Raw genomic sequence first — 10,503 nt, 5'->3', positions numbered from 1 at the left:
GGAAACGGGAGTTGGTATTTGACCCTTGCACTTCTGAGGAGGGTCCCCCAACACTACATCAGCAGGTAAATCTTAGCCCAAGAGAGAGGTCTCAGCCTGGCACCTGGCCCAGACACAGCATGTGAAAGGCAGCTCAAGCACTGCAGTGACACAGTCTCCCAGGGCTTTAGGAACACATGAAGCGAGAGACTCCATTACCTCAAAGTGATGGCCTAGATTTACAACTTCCTAATGGACTTCGTGTTAATTAATGGGAGATTTCAAAAGCATATATGTTTTCCTGATGAGATAATTAATTGATTTAGAATAAGATTTATGTAGTTAAGGGGTTTTATAATTACATTTCACGGTGAGGGGAAGGAGGCTGTTAGGTGCCGAACACCTTCTGAAAGGTGCTGAGTGGCAGGGTTTCTCAGTGGGCTGAACACTTTCTGCTGAGGAGTTGGAAATCTTCTTGCTTCCCTGGGGTCGTACAGCTGTTAATGACTTGGCCGTTAGACTGAGGTACTTGGATCACAGGATCAGCCCCCCCAAATGGAAATCCTCAAAAAGGCTTCTTTCAGAGCCAGAGTTTGCATGCAGGCTGCTCTTCCCTGCTGTTGAAGGGGCTTCTCCCTCCTACTGGGCTTCAGCTCTCCCTGTTGATGGTTTTTAGTCCTCAAGCCAGATGCAGGTCACTGTGGTGATGGGCTGGCTCCAGTACCAGCCCTTTCCTCTTCAGATTAATGAGGTTTCTCTGCATCTTCCTCCCAGACAAACACTTGATCTTATTCAAGAAGAGGGGAAAAACACAGGATGTTACTCTGGGAAACATTTTCCTCCGTATTTTATCCCCAAACTCACAAAAAACGGGCATAAACATGACCTTCCCTTCCTGGGATCTGGCTCCTGGGAGATCTGACAAGCTGTAGCTAGTGTCTGCCCGGGCTGGATGTGAGCCAGCAGCTGTCCTGCAAGTATTGCTAAAGCCTTAGCCTTGGCAGTCTGTAGCAAGGCTCGGAGGTCAAGGCCATAACAAGTCCCAGTGCCACAGAAACCCTGAGCTTGTTCAGCCTCCCTATTCCTCACTGCCAACCAGAGTCCCTTCCCTCCCCAAACCAGGTTGTTAAATCTGAGCATCCCTCTGTTTCCCTAACCTCCTCTTTGCCCACTCTGTTTTTATCAAAATAGGCCCCCCCCCCATCCTGTGAGCCCTTACCTCCACATCATCCTCCTTCCTCATCATCTCCCCAGACCAGGATCTTGGCTCCAAGGCTCACCAGTAGGTCCGAGCTGTGGCCCCTCTGGAGCATCTTACCACACATCCAAGCCTTCCTGACCATGCGTAAGTGCCTGAATAAAGGCCTGGTCCTGAAAGCACTTAAGCTATGTGGGGAAGAGCTAAAAATCCTTTGATTTCTACAGAGAAACTGAGGCACAGGGAGAAGAAAACATCTCTCACTCGAGAGAGGAAACCCCTCCTTCAAGTCAGCAGCAAAGCAGTAGGTGGGAAGCTATTTCACCTCACAGCAAGATTCTCTTCCGCGAGTGATTTGTACATTCTTGTGTAATGTGCAAATAAGCACACATACAGCAAAAATTTATTTTTCTTCCCTCTCTTACAACTGAACAACAACAGGACCTTTGTTCTGTGGAAGTTTGACTGCTGCTGTTTATTGCCCCCTGGAAACAGGCTGATGATAGCCCACCGCTCCTCCACAGCAGCTCGCAAAGGCCTCCCGAGTGGAGGATTATGCCCATCGGAGGACATTAACAGCAGGAATGATAGAGTGACTAAGCGCCAAAGAGCTGGTGTTTGTGTGGAAACTGGCAATGAGAAGGAGGAAAGGACACCCTGGAGGATAGATAGTGCCTTAGTACAAAAAGTTTCCAGTATGTTCTAAAACTGAAGGTTCCCATGTGGAAGACACTAGCCAAATTTGAACCCCATGATCTCCAAAGCTGGCAGAAGCTTCGTGAGTCAAGGGAGAGCCCTGTCGCCCCAGTGCCTGCCCTGTGGAGAGCCTCATTTATCCAGCGAGGGATCAAAAATATAGGGGATCTCAGCACATAAAAGCCCTCCGTTTCTTTTCAGCTATTCTTGTGGTGGCACTGGCGAAACATGCTCCCATGAAATTGCTGTCCTGATGAAAACTCAGGTCCTGATGTGCCAGGAAACAAAAATCAATCTCCTTCTGCTCTCTTCCCTGACCATCTCCTTTCTACACTTTTCTTTTTGATTCATTTTTATTTTCAGTGCTATAAATTTTCCGGGTCAGTGCTAAGTCCCTTGCTTGTGTGATCTTTGCATACCAGCAGACTTATGTGGAGAGATGAGTGGAGAGCAAGTGCAAACCCATCCATCCTGCTGACACTTTTATTTAGCTAGTTTCTTTCCCCATCCGCCATTGCTCAACTCCCTGTGTGCATGTGTGTGGAGGGATGGGGAAAGAGGATGGGTTACTGGTAGAGGCACTGAAGATCTCTTTGCTTCCAGTCGTAGGTGTCCCTTTTCCTTCCTACAGCCTTGCGATCCATCCCTTCTCCAGCCATTTCGTGCTGCCTCCATCGCTTTGCTAATGCTCTGCTCTCTGGGGAAAAAAAAAAAAAAGGAGAGACTAACTTATCTAATAAAAATAACAAAGGGGTTTTAGTGCTGGTGCAAGATGCCAGGGTGACAGTCAGGAAACCGGAGCCATCTGCTAAGCCCTAACTGAGCACCAGTGGCAAAACTAGCCAGGTGGCTGCCTTGCTGCTGGCAGCATCAGAGTTTCCCAAAGCTAAAAGCACCAGTATCCACAGTCTGAGTTGGGCTCTCAGGCTGAAAGCAGAGACAGATGCACATCATCTGTGGTTCAGGCATAGAGGGGGACACTTAACTTACACTGACTATTAATATTTAACGGCCCTGATGTCCAGCAAAAACAGTGAGATGAGAGACGGGAGTTTGTTCTTCACATTTAACCATGCCCTTCCCTCTAAGTGCGCTAGCTGAGGCTAATCGTGGCACGCAGTGGAGTCCTCTGCTTACAAGACCTGGACTGAGATCTTGATTATTCCATTTAGTCTGTATCTGCTGTAACAATTTCTAACCAATTCTGACCTGAGATGGATCTGAAACATCGACTGTGCAAAGCAAGATCTGGCAGCTGTTAAATCTCTCACTCATTAAATCATTCAGATAATATCCTTCTAGAGTATTTATATTTTCCAGCAATCCTTTTTTCTCTTCTAGGAACTAAGCCTCAAGAACTCATGACCCACCAGGTATTTGCAAAGTGGCATGCATTCAACATGCACTTCTTTTATAGCAGTGATGTTATCACGTAGTGAGCTTGTTCCTGGAATGAGCATTGCTTAGGAGCTGTCAATACTTTAATCTGATTTACACAAGCTGTGTTCTCTCTCCCTTTCTTCCCTCAAATGAGCACTAATAAGTTCTCAACCTGGACAAATCCCAGATAGTGGGATCAGTACATTGCAATATATCAGCTTGGTTGGTGAAATCAAGGATGAAGCAGGGTCAACAGAAAATGTTTCTCCCATTCGTTCATTTTTAACTCTATTTGCAAATAGTCTGGTGCTTGTCTGAAGTACGACTATGCCCTATAGGAATACACTCCATTTCTTATATTACTGTGCTCCAATTAAGGAATTCGTGGAAGTCTGGAAAAAATCTACAAAAAAGTTGTTTGGCTCCATGGGAACCGTTAATACCTCATGGTGCCATGACCATAAATAAAACCTGAGAGCATGTGGAAATGCAGAAGGAACTACTCGTTCTATTGTTAAGAGATCCAAGTTCAGGCTCCATTGAATGATTTTCAAGACCTGATCTTTAACTTGTCTGCAGACTGGAAAATATTTGCAGGGCATATGAGGGGTTAGTCTTTGTCCTCCAAGACTCAGGTGTCACTTCACAACCATGTGATGTATTAGACATTGCCAGACATGAATGTCACTGCTTTTAGCCTCAAATTCTAGCAGCATGATATTGTGCTGTGATGCAGTCACAGTCAGCATCTTGATTTGATTTGTGCCTTGCTTCACAGTTCTCTCCAGGAGGGCTTACGGTCCAATTCTGCAAACGACTCTGCTAAAGGGGAAAGTGAGCTCCATGACTGCTTGCAGAACTTGCACCCCTAGCATCCAGCAAGCAGCATTCTCAGAGCATGGGCAGCACCATCCACCCTGGCAAAACTGTATAGAAATGATGGCTATTTCCAAACTTTTGATGACCTCACAGGCAATGCTTGATTTCTCTGTCTTACAGGGAATCCAGATGGACAACAGGGAAAGAAGCAAGAGGCGTGCTGAAAACCCAGCTGCTGCTTCTGAACTTTGATTTTCCAGGTCAATACATTTCAAAATCTTTTTTCCACTGACAGAGAGAAGGGAAAACCTCACCCTTCCACATTCGGCCTTAAATCTACCTCTTCCTTTGAAAGGAATTTATTGCTTGCTAAAAGAAGTGTGACTGGGAGAACCACTCTGATCCCATGCCTCTGCATCATCCTCTTTTTCAAGGCAACACCATCGCAATGAGCACAGCTTCATCACCATCCAGCCAGTGCATGTTAGAGCTGCTAAGTCAGGGTCTAAATAGCAAAGGTGGGTTTTGTGACAGGAATATCTATTTCCTAGGAACTGGATCAAGAATCACAAACTCTTTTCACATATGTCAGTGAGGAGCTGTCGGAGAGCAATAGCTTTCAGCTCTCATAAACTTAAAAGCAAATCCAGGCAAAGAAGTTACGGACAAAAGACTGCCAATTCATCATTGACCTTTGAAGCATTTCTGTCCTTGAGAAGAGCAACGTAATCTCGGGCTAAGAGAAAACAATTCTATCAGCAAACCTACGTATATATTTTTATATATACAAATATGTATACATGTATAAACTCAATGTGTGCATTGTCTGTGTATGTATGTGCACCCTTGCATGGCAACAGACCTAATGAGACAACTCTTACACTGATCTCCTTTCTTAACACAAGAGCTAGTGAGAAGCCAGTGAATCTGAAGGATGGAAAATGTAAAATGGACCACCAGAAATAATTGTTGTATAACATATGATCAGCAAATGAAATATGTTGCCTCAAGATATCGCCCAAGATCAAATAGCTCATGGGGTTAATATATAACTGTCTCCTGTAAAATGCACTATCACCTGTGGATCTGCTCCATTGCAGAGACAGAAGAAAGGACTCGATGGACAACCATGCTGAATGGGACCAGTAGTTCCTACATTCTTGTATAATGAAGCTAAAAATCGCCATCTTCTATTGTTGTAACTCTTGTATTTTTGAAATCCTTCTTACTAGAGCTGGACAGAATTATTCCAAATAACACCAGTCTGTTGAGTCCCAGAAGTTACACTGAGTGTGAGTGAATTTCCTGTGGATCCCTTGGAATCTCAGGGTGTTTCTCATGGTGAGGTGAGGCCTGCGCTCATGATGTTGCAGGAAATTAAGCTCCTACATCAAATGTGAGCTTCTAATTGAAAATGGACATATTTGACTACATGACAAATGCTGAAACTGTTGCTTGTTGTACAATATATATTGTCTCTCTTTAGTTATAACCCCACAGGGGAAAGGGCAACTCTTTTCATTTGCCTGTAAAGAACCCTGGATGCCTGTGCCCCCATAAGAATAAAATAATATTATTAATTGCTCTACCAGTCCCTTGAGCTGTTCATGCCACTTCCTTCTCCCCCATAACCCTATAGTCAGCCTTTTAAAGCTGAAAGTGGCTGTAAATCTTTCTAAATGCCAGAGGACTGTTTTGCTAAAATATTATCCATCTTAACATCATGTCAGATTTCTGAATGAGAATGACTTCTTCAGTGGGAACAGGCCTATAACTTATACTGCTTTTCATTTCCTGAAGCACTGGAATTGTGCTGCTCCCTAATGTTATTTTATTAAGATGCGATTTGTCATCATATTGCTGAAAACAAGATAAAATGCAGGCTAATTAAATTCCTTATTTAACTTGACGAGCATCTGCTTTCTGTAGTCACGTTTTTTAAGCAGAACCTTTATAGCTGTTTCTTGGGATCTGAGATGAAATGGGGAAATACTCCACCCCTAAACAGACATGTGTGTTCCTATTGCTCATGACTCTTGCTATGTATAATAACAGATGTATAGCACCACCCAGGCACAGACTCCCGCTGTGCCTCGCGAGCACGTTGTCCTGACACTTCAAGTGCACTCTCTGTTGTGGAATAATTGCTATCCCAAGGAGCCCAGTGGAAGACACTGAGACAAGCTGGTAGCAAAATACTGCAGCTGATAGCAAGTATCTTCTAGATCTGGCTGCAAAAATATACAAAATTTAACAAACAAAACACATTGTGACCCCTCCCTCTGTAGCAGGTGAGACCCCCAACATAAAAGAAAACCATCTCTATTGGGGGAGGAGGCTTAATAAGATGCTTAAGCATACACTTAAAGTTAAGCGTGTGCTGCTTGCTAAGGCCAGATTCTGGCCCCCTTTCCATACACTTCACTCATGGAGGTTTCTTAGACGAGAGCAACCTTCCTGCATTATTGGGTGAGTGAAGACTGAGGCACAGGAGAGCTCTGTGCTGAGTCCACATTCCTTATTAAAGCAGTAGTATTCTGCTGGTTCTGTCTACATCACAGCAGATGAGGGCACACAGTTACATCAGAATCCACCCTAGGATCAGGGATTTTTAGGAGTGTCTCTGGCTTGCTGGGGCTGTCTTTTGGAAAAGCCCTTGGCATCAGCCCTTACATCTCACAGAAGCCCAGAGCTGCTCTGCCAACTCCTCTTGGTCTGCAGCATGCTTTGAGGTCCTCCAAAGAGAGACACTACTGCTGTGCAAGAGCAAAGGACCATTAATATTACACTGGTGGATAATTATTTAGCATCAGTGACCTCTGATGCTCCTGCTTTAAGGATTTATCTGTATCTCTGGGTCTCTTGCGCACCAGGAAGAGAAAGGGCCAGAGAACCATGGGTAGTTTTAACCAACAGAAGCTCAAAAGTTGGCTTCACATCAGTACTAAAGCTATAGGATTAACTGTTTATTCTGAGCTTGAAAACTAGGCCAGTAATTTAGGCTCCAGAATAGAACTGGGAGGGCAACTTTTGTTTCTTTAGCCTGGTTTCCTAAGGAAATAAAGCTTATGCAATTAAGTTATCTGTGCGTACATGTGGGCCTCCCCTTTTAACTTTGCCTCCTTCAGCCAGTTCAACCATGTTTCACCAAGATAATGTTTTGTTCTGCATTTGGGGAAACAAACAGTTGTGTAGACCAGAGGGATGTATGATGGCCTGAACTCAAATATATTATAAGACATCGGGGGGTCCAAATTGCTAGTGCCTCCCAGAACTAGATCACACCTCACTTTGTGTTAAATGCTGGCAACACAGAGGCTTTGGAAACCCTGTTTGCATCTTAATGTAGGATATTTTTTTTCTCTTTTAAATCTTTATTCCAGGTGCCAAAGAACTGTCCCACACACCTGAGTTCTATCATATAAAAAAACAAGAGTCAGCTCAGCCTTGCAGCAACCATGTGAGTGTGGTGGAGGCCTGGCAGTGAGGCAGAGGCCATGTGCTGTGCAGACCATTGCTCTGGACTGGAGCTGTGGAGAGGAATCCAGCCAAGAAGGACAGACGGCAGAGAAGAGCCCCTGCAATCTGTTGGAGGGGCTGCACAATAAACAAGAGCAGGAAGGCTTCAACATGCTAGGGGAGAGCAAGCTGTGTAGATAAAGGCGGCTGCTTCAGAAGAGTGGATGGTGACTAATTTTCTTTGCACGGGGTGGCCAAGGAGCAGGGAAAGAGGATTCTTCTTCACTGAGCTGGCTGTCAGAGGGGGGAGCAATCCTCACATGTTAGAAATACCGAGAGAAAAGGCTCCACAGGTCCCCTTTCATTAGGGTTTTAAGGGCAGCTGGGCTCCAAGTTTTAAGGGCTCCAAAGTTCAAATTTTGTCTTTGGTGATACAAAGAAGCTCTGGGAAAGGGTCTGATTCAGAGTGGAGTTGTGGTAGTAGCTGGGCTGTCAAATGGGCCAGTAGGCCATTGTCCTTGATGTGCCGAGGCAGAGAGAAAGTAGAGGGTATTAACAGATGACTAAGAAAAGAAATCCGGGAAGAACTGCTCTGGGAGAATATGGGGTCAGCCACTGTGCCCAGGTCCAACCCTGAACCCCAGCACCTGTGGGAGCTCTGAGCATGGGGTTCTGGCTCTCCATTAGGAAGCTTTGACCCTGCTGAGGACCCCAGACCAGAGAGGAAGGAGCACAGCCCCTCAGCCCACGGATCAGGTGCTGTAGAAAGTATTCAGCTCAGATCCTAGCAGCTCAGATGACAGATTGGTTTTCCCCAATGAGCTGTGCCAGCCCAGGGGCCTTTCCCTGCCTCCTCTGCCCTTAGACCTTCCTTGAAGGACTTGTGTGTGACCTGCACATTCTCACTCTGGTCACTTGACTGGTTTTACCTGGGAAGGAGCTGATAAAGCCTATGGTCTTGGGCTTAATTTCTTTTAAAGGGGGTGACTACAAGTACACCTCGGCTGGTCAAAGGTGAGTGTGTTTGGGAGCTGATAATGGTGTTGCTGAGCTCCATGCGGGCTTCTGAACTCCTCTGAGAAGTCGGAGCACCCGAGGGCTGTTACTGCATGCCAAGCTCTGTGTTTCTGATTGTCTCCCAGATGGCACCAGGCCTGAGGATATGCAGCGGTGAGAACCATGGAGGTGTGTTTGAAAGGGGATGGAGCAAGGTGAGTACATTCAGCACGACAGCAAGTGAGAGAGCCTGAGAGCAGCTCAGAAGATATCCCCAGATGAAGAACTGTGAGATACAGAACAGGTCCAGGATCCGGGGTCACTAATATTTCAGATATTAGCTGCTGTTTGTACAAGATGTATGACAAATGTCCAGGCAGTTTTGGTTTCTTTCAGCAGGAAGCAGTCAGGATCAGCCAGTCCAGTCCATGAGAGGATCACTACATTTTGAGTATGATCCAAATGATGGAAAGATCCTAGTGAGAGCAGTACTGAGAAGCCTGTTTCCTCAAGCTTTTTTGCTAACTGGAGTGGTTCTGAGGAAGCGGAAGAACCATCTCCTCCCCAGCAGAGCTGGGGTCTGCTAACCCACTCATCCTCTCAGGATTTTCTTACTGCATCTCTGTTCCCTGACCTAGTATGTGGAAGGTGAATCCAAGCCATTGCTGGAAGCATGTTCTGATTGAAAGGACACCTGGAGTGCTACCAGCAAACTGCTTGCAAACGGCCTCTCATTTTGTAGGTCTGTTCTCTGCATGGTTGGGCTGTTCCTTGTGCCTTGCTGAAGTTGTGCCATATGGAGCAAATGCTTCAACGTCTGTCTGTGTGTCTGCCTGACCGTGCAACCCAAGAGCTCTTATCTCTGCAAATGATGCTTTAATTTCATTGTCCTCATGAGCTGGGGACAGTCCCTGAGAGGGGCTTTTCTCTACTTCTCCCAAGTCTATTCTTTTCCAGCTCTCCCAAAACATAAGGAGTCATCACGAGAGCCCTGGAACTGAACAGCCGCTGGAGAGAGAGAAAGTGGCTGAAATACTTGCAGGGTTATGCTCTGTGCTTCCTCCCTCTCTTGCCTGTATGTAACTCCGGGCTCTGGTTTAGCTTTGAGCAGCGCAAAGTGTGACAAGAAAGAAAAAAAAAAACTGATCTCTCATCCCTTCCTTCCTCTCTCTGCCACTTAATCAGCTTGAGGCCACTGGCTCAAAAGGGAAGAAAAGGGCAATCACTGATGATCTGAAATGAGACCACAGGACTGAACATCCTTTCTTACCATGCTCCGGCTCTGCAGGGGGGAGCCCTGGCTTCTGGAAGAATGGTCAACTTTTACTCTTTTGCTGTCTTCCTAAGAGAAACTAAGACAAAACTCTTGGTCCAGATCTCTCCTCAGCACTGTGGCTTTCTTTAAAAGTTGCATGTTTGCGAGTGTCTGCGTGTATGTGCCATGCTCACGTTTGTGTGTTTGTGATTCCTGGGTGAATAACTGCACTCCCGGGGTTGTGCTATTTGTCAAGTCGCACCTCATCCTCGCTGCCTGCCTTGTTTTTCTCAGGCTGACGCGCTCCTGACTAATGGCAGTCACTGCTTCTTAATCAGAAAGCAATTTAAGGATAACCTTTTTTAATTAACAGTGGAGAGAAGACTGAATAAATAAACTGTGAAGCAGCCAGCTGGCTGCTTTGTCCCTAGCTGAGGGGTCTGTCAGGTGGGGGAAAAAGGTATTTGGGGACAGCGACGGCAGGGGCTGAAGTAGAAGGTGGGAAGGGGCTAGGCTGCTACCCAGAGACGATCACTCCAGCTACTCTGCTCTGGTCGCTCACAGGGGAATCATGACTTGAACTGTCCAGGAGGGACAGCTTGCTCTACGTATTTAAACCCTGAAAAGTCCTTTTATTCCGAATTTTAAAATGGAGGCAAATAATTACCTCATTGTGAATTTATTGCCACTCTTTTTCCATGTATTAACTCTGTTTTTAATT

Source organism: Struthio camelus, chromosome 6 (assembly GCF_040807025.1).
Source record: "Struthio camelus isolate bStrCam1 chromosome 6, bStrCam1.hap1, whole genome shotgun sequence".
Taxonomy (NCBI): domain Eukaryota; kingdom Metazoa; phylum Chordata; class Aves; order Struthioniformes; family Struthionidae; genus Struthio; species Struthio camelus.
This window is presented reverse-complemented; position numbering follows the sequence as displayed.